Genomic DNA, 8,972 nt, shown 5'->3' with positions numbered 1-8,972 from the left:
GTCAGTTATAGAACGTCGGGGACAGAACGTTCCGGGGAATGTCAGTTATAGAACGTCGGGGACAGAACGTTCTGGGGAATGTCCGTTATAGAATGTCAGGGACAGAACGTTCCGGGGAATGTCAGTTATAGCATGTCAGGGACAGAATGTTCCGGGGAATGTTGGTCATAGAATGTCAGGGACAGAACGTTCCGGGGAATGTCAGTTATAGAATGTCGGGGACAGAACGTTCCGGGGAATGTCAGTTATAGAACGTCGGGGACAGAACGTTCTGGGGAATGTCCGTTATAGAATGTCAGGGACAGAACGTTCCGGGGAATGTCAGTTATAGAATGTCAGGGACAGAACGTTCCGGGGAATGTCAGTTATAGAATGTCGGGGACAGAACGTTCCGGGGAATGTCAGTTATAGAATATCGGGGACAGAACGTACCGGGGAATGTCAGTTATAGAACGTCGGGGACAGAACGTTCCGGGGAATGTCAGTTATAGAATGTCAGGGACAGAACGTTCCGGGGAATGTCAGTTATAGAACGTCGGGGACAGAACGTTCTGGGGAATGTCCGTTATAGAATGTCAGGGACAGAACGTTCCGGGGAATGTCAGTTATAGAATGTCGGGGACAGAACGTTCCGGGGAATGTCAGTTATAGAATATCGGGGACAGAACGTACCGGGGAATGTCAGTTATAGAACGTCGGGGACAGAACGTTCCGGGGAATGTCAGTTATAGAATGTCGGGGACAGAACGTTCCGGGGAATGTCAGTTATAGAATATCGGGGACAGAACGTACCGGGGAATGTCCGTTATAGAACGTCGGGGACAGAACGTTCCGGGGAATGTCAGTTATAGAATGTCAGGGACAGAACGTTCCGGGGAATGTCAGTTATAGAATGTCAGGGACAGAATGTTCCGGGGAATGTTGGTCATAGAATGTCAGGGACAGAACGTTCCGGGGAATGTCAGTTATAGAATGTCAGGGACAGAACGTTCTGGGGAATGTCGGTTATAGAATGTCAGGGACAGAACGTTCCGGGGAATGTCAGTTATAGAATGTCAGGGACAGAATGTTCCGGGGAATGTTGGTCATAGAATGTCAGGGACAGAACGTTCCGGGGAATGTCAGTTATAGAATGTCAGGGACAGAACGTTCCGGGGAGCTTCGAGACCTGTCCATCACCTTTCCCCTCTATCCATTCTCCCAACATGATGTACTGTGCACAGGCTACAGATCTATCCAGCACGGGGAGCTGCACTGACCACATCATTGCATTATCTATAAACCTCAGCCAGACAGTCTGACCAGCACAGAAACCTGTGCAGTGATCACCCGTGAATTAAGCTGTAACCCAGGAGCAGTTACCCTCCCAGCATGTAGGACTGTGTCCACCACCCCAGTGCATTGATTAGATTACTTACAGTGTGGAAACAGGCCCTTCAGCCCAACAAGTCCACACTGACACGCCGAAGTGCAACCCACCCATACCCCTACATTTACCCCTTACCTAACACTACGGGCAATTTAGCATGGCCAATTCACCTAACCCACACATCTTTGGACTGTGGGAGGAAACCGGAGCACCCGGAGGAAACCCACGGGGAGAATGTGCAAACTCCACACAGTCAATCGCCTGAGGCATGAATTGAACACGGGTCTATGGCGCTGTGAGGCAGCAGTGCTAACCACTGTGCCACCGTGCGGCCCCAGGAATAGAAGGATCATCCACACGAGGCTGTGCTAATTTCTTGGTGCTATCGTGTTGAACTCACCTCATTAACTACCCATGGTGTCCCTCTCATTCAATACCAGCCCGATTCTCCCACTCATCATGCGTGCCCCTGGGTATTCTGTGACCCCTGGCACTGGTGCCACGGCGGTCCTGGTGGATGGGCTAGGACAGAGGGTGACCATTCTCTTCCCAGAGGGAGCCACACCACCAGACCCACTGAGCATGGTCTGAGCTCCCCACTCAGCTCAGTGCAGTATCTGCGGTCTGCAGAAATGTCCAGCAATACAGGACAAGCATCAATAACCTTCCGCGCTCTCTCAGGATAAGGGTCACTGTATTCTCTCTGCTCACTGTATATCTGTTATGGCACCTCCCCCAGCCCCCACACCCCACCACCCTCTCTCTCTCTCTCTCTCTCTCCCCCCCACTCTTCCGCTCTCTCTCTCCCTCTCTCTCACTCCCTCCCTCCACTTTACCCCTCACACTAATAACACTTCATGGATACAACCCTGTGGACTGACTCCATCCGAACCCCTCCCCATGTCCCCCATGTACACCGGCACTAACAGCAGGGCCACCCACTCCCACCCTCCCTTTCTCCCATTCCAGGAGAAACAGCTTGCAGTCAGACGGAAAGGGCCAAGCCGGGTGGTGGAGTGCTCGATATCCATTCCCTCACCCCCTCACCTCGCCATGTGGGGAGGACCCTGGTACGACCCTGGAAGCCTCATGTGGGGATTCTGAAACATCCACGTCCCACCGACCGAGTAAGGAGCAATGTTCAGTGAAGGGCAATTCTCACTTTAAACCCACTGGCAGCTCCGTTTCCCCCCGGCACAACTTAGAAGCCGTGGCCCTGATGCCATCTCCCTTCTGTGTCGAGTTGGTACAAATGGAATCCCCACCGTCTCGGGGGGCAGGAGGGTGGGCTCACAGCACATTGTCACCACCACCTCCCAGGAAGGGAGCACAGAGGCTCCCTCCCTCACCGCCCCCTATAAACAGTGACTATCACTAATCTGTGAGAGTTACTGCTCTCCCCACTTGTCCTGACATCTTCAACAATCTGTGCTCATATACACGCAGCGCTCTCTGTTCCTGCAGCCCCTTTATAACGGCACAGCCTGTTTTAAACTGTCTTTCTTTATCTTTCATACCAAAGTGCATCACCTCATACTGCCCTGCACTGATCCCCGTCTACCAGCGTGTCACTGTCCTGTTAGAGTTCCACACTGTCCTCCATAGTCTTTACAATCCTTGCAGGTTTGGAACCATTTACAAACATTAAGATTGCCATAGTGTCACAGTCCCCATGAAACAACTGAAATCCTGCCCCACACACAGGAGTGTGAGCAAGTGAAATACTGATATATTCCCATGGACAGAGTCGAATAATGACATACTGTCAATGGAATAACAAAAGTCCTAACACATACGAGACAGAGTAGATGAAATATTGACAAACCACAGAGCAAGAGAAATCCGGATAGGTTCCACTTATCGATATTCATCAGGGTATAATGGGATGAAGGTGAAAGTGTGTACTGTACCTTTAAGCGAGGGTGAATGCTGCTCTGAACTGAGAGCTTACAAGTCCCTGGGATATGAGAGGATGGCAGACCCAGAAACAGTATATTACTGTATAGCTGAAGTTGGGTTATAAGCATTTAAGAGATAAAGGGTCTCTTTCAGTTCACTTTCAGTGTTAAAAACTACATTGTTGCTTTTATTTAAACAGTGGAATTTGGGAGTTCTCTGTCACTCATATTTCAACAGTTTATGAGGCGAATTGAGCATTTATTTATGTTTAGTTTAAATTACCAGAAGAGCTCAATGTTGTGTCCTAACAATTGCTGTGTGTGTATCTGTGTGTCTCTGTGTGGGGCCGGTCTGGTAGTTTCTGTGGTGCTGGGCTGAAAGTGATGCAATGCCTCCCTCTGCTGGCCTCCACACGCCACTGCACAGGCATTGGTAGAGGGTGAAAACCAACAGGGATTCACTCAGAGAGCGGGAGGGAGAGGGCAGCTGCTCACAGCACCATCCAAACTGATGTCTTATCCGTGTACTGATCTAAATGTCCTTTAAACGTTGTAACTGTACCTGTTTTCACGACATGCTCTGCAAGTTCATTCCACACACAAGCCAGCTTCTGTCTAAAATAATTACCTTTCCTGACTTTTGTAAATCTTTTTTCCTCGCACGTTAAAATATCCCTCAGTTTTGAATCCCTAACTCTAGGGAAAAGACATCAGCCCTACAGCTTATCTGTACCCCTCATCACTTTATGAACCTCTGCAAACTTACCCCTCCATCTCACACTCTCCAGTGAAAAAAGCCCCAACCTATTCAGCCTCTCCTTATAGCTCAATCCCTCCATTTCCAGCAACATCCAGGTTAAACTCTTCTGAACCCTCTACAGCTTAATAATATCAAGATCAATAATATCAAAGTGGATAGTCAATGTATTTTATAAGTGTGGTGGACACCAAAACTAGAGGACATAGTTGTAAGAGGGGAAACATTTAAAAGTGACCTAAGGGCAGCTTTTTCACCCAGAGGGTGGTGTTCCTATGGAATGAGTGGGCAGGATATTCCAGGAGAGGTCTCACCAATGTCCTGTACAACCACAACATGACGTCCCAATTCCGATACTCAAAGGTCTGACCATTGAAGACAATTGTGTTAAACACCTTCTTAATCACATTATCTCTATGAGATGCAACTTTTAAAGAATTATACCTGACGGCCTTGGTCTCTGTCCTACAACACTGCGAAAGGCCCTACGTTTAATTATACAGGTCCTGCTCTTGTTGATTTACCAAATCCAATACCTCGCATTAATCCAAACTAAACTCCATCTGGCATGCCTCGGCCAGTGAGTGATATTACCACCTCCTCACCTTCCCCGTTTAATTTTAAAATGCCCCCACCCCCCTCTCCAGGAGGCCTGCACACTCCGGCCTTGATTTTCACAAAGACACTGACCTTGGGTTGCCTTGTGTGGTTAGGGGGAGGAGGGACGGATTGCAGACACAGTCAGTGGGGAGGAGACGCTGGACAGTAATCAGCGGCCTGGTGTCATTTCATGGTTTTAGGCAGAGGGCAGACACACGTGAGAGTTGGGTTATACTGATCGGTGTTTTGAGACCAGAAATTATGGTCTTTCTCCGTGTCTGGTGTTCAGTAATAACTATCTATTTTTGAGAGCCTTCACTGGGCAGAGTATGTCTGCAGGATTCCTTTCCCTAATATTGCAGACTACAGATAATAGCGATTAAAGATGGTCATAGTTCATTTCGATCTTGCACTTGTTTAACAAAACAACATGTTTTGTGTAGTTCAGTAATGGTAACCTGATTATAATAAATCCACACCGAGCTGAAAGCTGCCCCTTAAAATGTGACCCAAAATCTGGGTATAGTAGTGTAGTGAGTAGTGTCCCTGCCTCTGAGCCATGGCTCTGGGTTTGATTCCAATTCCTGACATTGTTTGGTAGTGTTCCTAGCTCTGGACCAGAAGGTGTGGATTCATGTCCTGCCTGTTGAAGAGGTATGTCACAGCATGTCATAACAGGCTGATGAACAAACACACAGGAGAATAACGTTACAGCTTTATGGGTATTGCCGAGTGGTGCTCGTGTCCCTACCTCCGGGCACAAAGGTCTAGGTGTAAATCCCACAGAAATGTCTCCTAATATATCTGAACAAACTGATTAAACTGGTTTAGAAATGTGACTTGATGGAGAAAGAACAGGTGTCAGTGTTGAATTTCAGCATTTCGGCCCTGGATTATTGAAAGTACAGCCATTCGTGTTGATTGGAGTCACATTTCGCAGCAGGAAAGGTTTATAAAATCAGAGTGGTCATGGATAGGATTTGTAGTCAAGGTTTTTCCCCAGGTTAGGGGCGTTCAAAACTAGAGGACATTGGTGGAAAGTGAGAGGGGAAAGGTTTTGAAGAGGCCAAAGGGACACCTTTTCACACAGAGGGTGGTGTGCGTATGGAATGAGCTGCCAGAGGAAGTGGTGGAGGCGGGTACAACTACATCATGTAAAAGGCATCTGGATGCTGACAGACCTGCCGAGCTTTTCCAGCAATTTCTGTATTTGTTAAAACAAAACATTCATTTTAACACAGGTATCTGTGTTAGCTGTCTGGATACAGAATTGGCTGGCCAAAAGAAGACAGCGAGTGGTAGTGGAAGGAAAATATTCTGCCTGGAAGTCAGTGGTGAGTGGTGTTCCACAGGGCTCTGTCCTTGGGCCTCTACTCTTTGTAATTTTATTTAATGATTTGAATGAGGGGATTGAAGCAAGTTTACAGATGACACGAAGGTTGGAGGTGTTATTGACAGTGTAGAGGGCTGTTGTAGGCTGCAGCGGGACATTGACAGGATGCAGAGATGGGCTGAGAGGTGGCAGATGGAGTTCAACCTGGATAAATGCGAGGTGATGCATGTTGGAAGGTCGAATTTGAAAGCTGAGTACAGGATTAAGAATAGGATTCTTGGCAGTGTGAAGGAACAGAGAGATCTTGGTGTGCAGGTACATACATCTCTTAAAATGGCCACCCAAGTGGACAGGGTTGTTAAGAAAGCACATGGTGTTTTGGCTTTCATTAACAGTGGGATTGAGTTTAAAATTCGTGAGATCTTGTTGCAGCTCTATGAAACATTGGTTCGAATGCACTTGGAATACTGCGTCCATTTCTGGTCACCCAATTGCAGGAAAGATGTGGATGCTTTGGAGGGGGTTCAGAGGATGTTTACCAGGATGCTGCCTGGACTGGAGGGCTTCTCTTCTGAGGAGAGGTTGACAGAGCTCGGACTTCTTTCATTGCAGAAAAGGAGGAGGAGAGGGGACCTAATTGAGGTATTCAAGATTGAGAGGCATAGATAGTGTTGATAGCCAGAGACTATTTCCCACGGCAGAAATGGCTAACACAGGGGTCATAGTTTTAAGCTGGATGGAGGAAAGTATAGAGGGGATGTCAGAGGCGGGTTCTTTACACACAGAGTTGTGAGAGCATGGAATGCGTTGCCACAGCAGCAGCTGTGGAAGCAAGGTCATTTGGGACATTTAAGAGACTGCTGGATATGCATATGGTCACAGAAATGTGAGGGTGCTTACATGAGGATCAATGGTCGGCATAACATGGTGGGCTGAAGGGCCTGTTCTGTGCTGGACTGTTCTATGTTCCATGTTCTATGTAATCTGAATACATTAAACATTTTATTTTTTAATGAAGCAGGGCCATATAAACATATCTTCAAATCGACCGAGACCATTTTCTGCTCAGGGTATGGCTCTGTGTATGACAGCAGCAATGATGCACCGACATGGAACAGGGAATGTGATGGAGACATAGTTTGGACAATGTACAAGGAGACCTCACATGGTCCAGTTTGGGAGAGAATGACATTATTGTGTGATTCAACTCAGGGAGGGAGACAATGTCATCCGCCTGAGAAGAAACAGCCTATTGCACTCTCTCTCCTTCATTATTCCCCATCACAGTAACGTGTACGAGCTAAAACAAAACTCTACTGTCATCATTACCATTCTTATTTTTATGGATTCCTGCAGTGTAGAAACAAGCCCTTCGGCCCAACAAGTCCATACTAACCCTCCAATCAGTAACCTTCCCATGCCCTTACAGTTACCACTGACTAGTGCACCTAAAGTAGAAATCGCTGAACACTATGGACTATTTGACCAATCCACTTGAATTATACAGCTTTGGGCTGTGGGAGGAAACGGGAGCACCCATCAGAAGCTCACGCAGACAAGGGGAGAAGATGCAAACTCCACGCAGATAATCGCCCGAGGCTGGAATTGAACTCATGCCCCTGATGCTGTGATGGAACAGTGCGAACTACTGAGCCACTGTGCTAACCTGGAACCTCCTGTCTGCCTAATGCAAAGGGAATTCAGCCAAATCCGACCCTCCCAGGATAAAATCCCATTGCTAGCGGCTGTGTGAATACAATATCTTCAGAAGCAGAATAACATTTTGGACAATCTCTCAATTTTTCCTTTTGTCATTAGTTACACTAATATTTTGACAAGGTTGCAGAGATTTTGTTTATTTTAAGGGCGGCATGGTGGCAATGGTTAGCACTGCTGTCTCACAGCGCCAGAGACCCGGGTTCAGTTCCTGCCTCAGGCGACTGACTGTGTGGAGTTTGCACATTTTCCCCGTGTCTGCGTGGGATTCCTCCCACAATCCAAAAATGTGCAGGTTAGGTGAATTGACCATGCTAAATTGCCCGTAGTGTAAGGTGCCAGGGTAAGTGCAGAGGAATGGGTCTGGGTGGGTTGCGCTTTGGTGGGTCGGTGTGGACTTGTAGGGCCAAAGGGCCTGTTTCCACACTGTAAGTAATCTAATCTACTTTGTGTGTGTGTGTGTGTGTCAGTGTATTTAGAACGGGAAATAACGGTTCTTTATTTGCAATATCCAAACAGTTTGTCATTCAGCATTCCATCATAGTTGGAGTAACATTGCTCTGGATCATAAACGTGCTATTTGAGCAGATTAAAGAAACTAGCCTGACTTGTTCCTAAAACTGACCCTGACCCAGTCTGAGACCGATATCATCGGCCATATCACCGACCTGGTTACATTTAACAATTGTTGTGAGCAGTGGAGGAGTGGGACTAGAAAACGAAACAGTGACCCAAAAAGCCGGGGAACTATAGACCGGTGAGCCTGATGTCGGTGGTGGGTAAGTTGTTGGAGGGGATTCTGAGGGATAGCATTTACATACATTTGGGAATGTAAGGACTGATCGGGGTAGACACCGTGGCTTTCTGCATGGGAAATCATGTCTCATTAATTTTATTGAGTTTTATGAAGAGGTGACAAAGAAGATTGATGAAGGCAGTTGGGTAGACATTGTCTATATGGACCTCAGCAAGGTGTTCATAACATTCCGATTGGTAGGCAGGTTAGTAAGGTTCGGTCACATGGGGATACAGAAGAAGCTAGTCACAATTGTGTTGAAGGAAGAGGGGTATTTTTCAGACTGGAGGCTTGTGAGCAGCAGTGTGCTGTAAGAATCAGGACTGAGTTCACAACATTTCATCATTTATGTAAAGGATTTGGATGTGAATATTGGGGCCATAGTTAGTAAGGTTACAGACGACATCAGAAAGGTGGTGTAGGAGATTATCTCAGAGTACAACAAGACCACAAATAGATGGGACAAAGGGGCAAGGAGTGACAGATGAAGTTTAATTTAGATA

The sequence above is a fragment of the Hemiscyllium ocellatum genome, chromosome Y (genome assembly GCF_020745735.1).
Source record: "Hemiscyllium ocellatum isolate sHemOce1 chromosome Y, sHemOce1.pat.X.cur, whole genome shotgun sequence".
Classification (NCBI taxonomy): Eukaryota; Metazoa; Chordata; class Chondrichthyes; order Orectolobiformes; family Hemiscylliidae; genus Hemiscyllium; species Hemiscyllium ocellatum.
The sequence above is the reverse complement of the archived record's forward strand: the minus strand, read 5'-3'. Positions refer to the sequence as shown.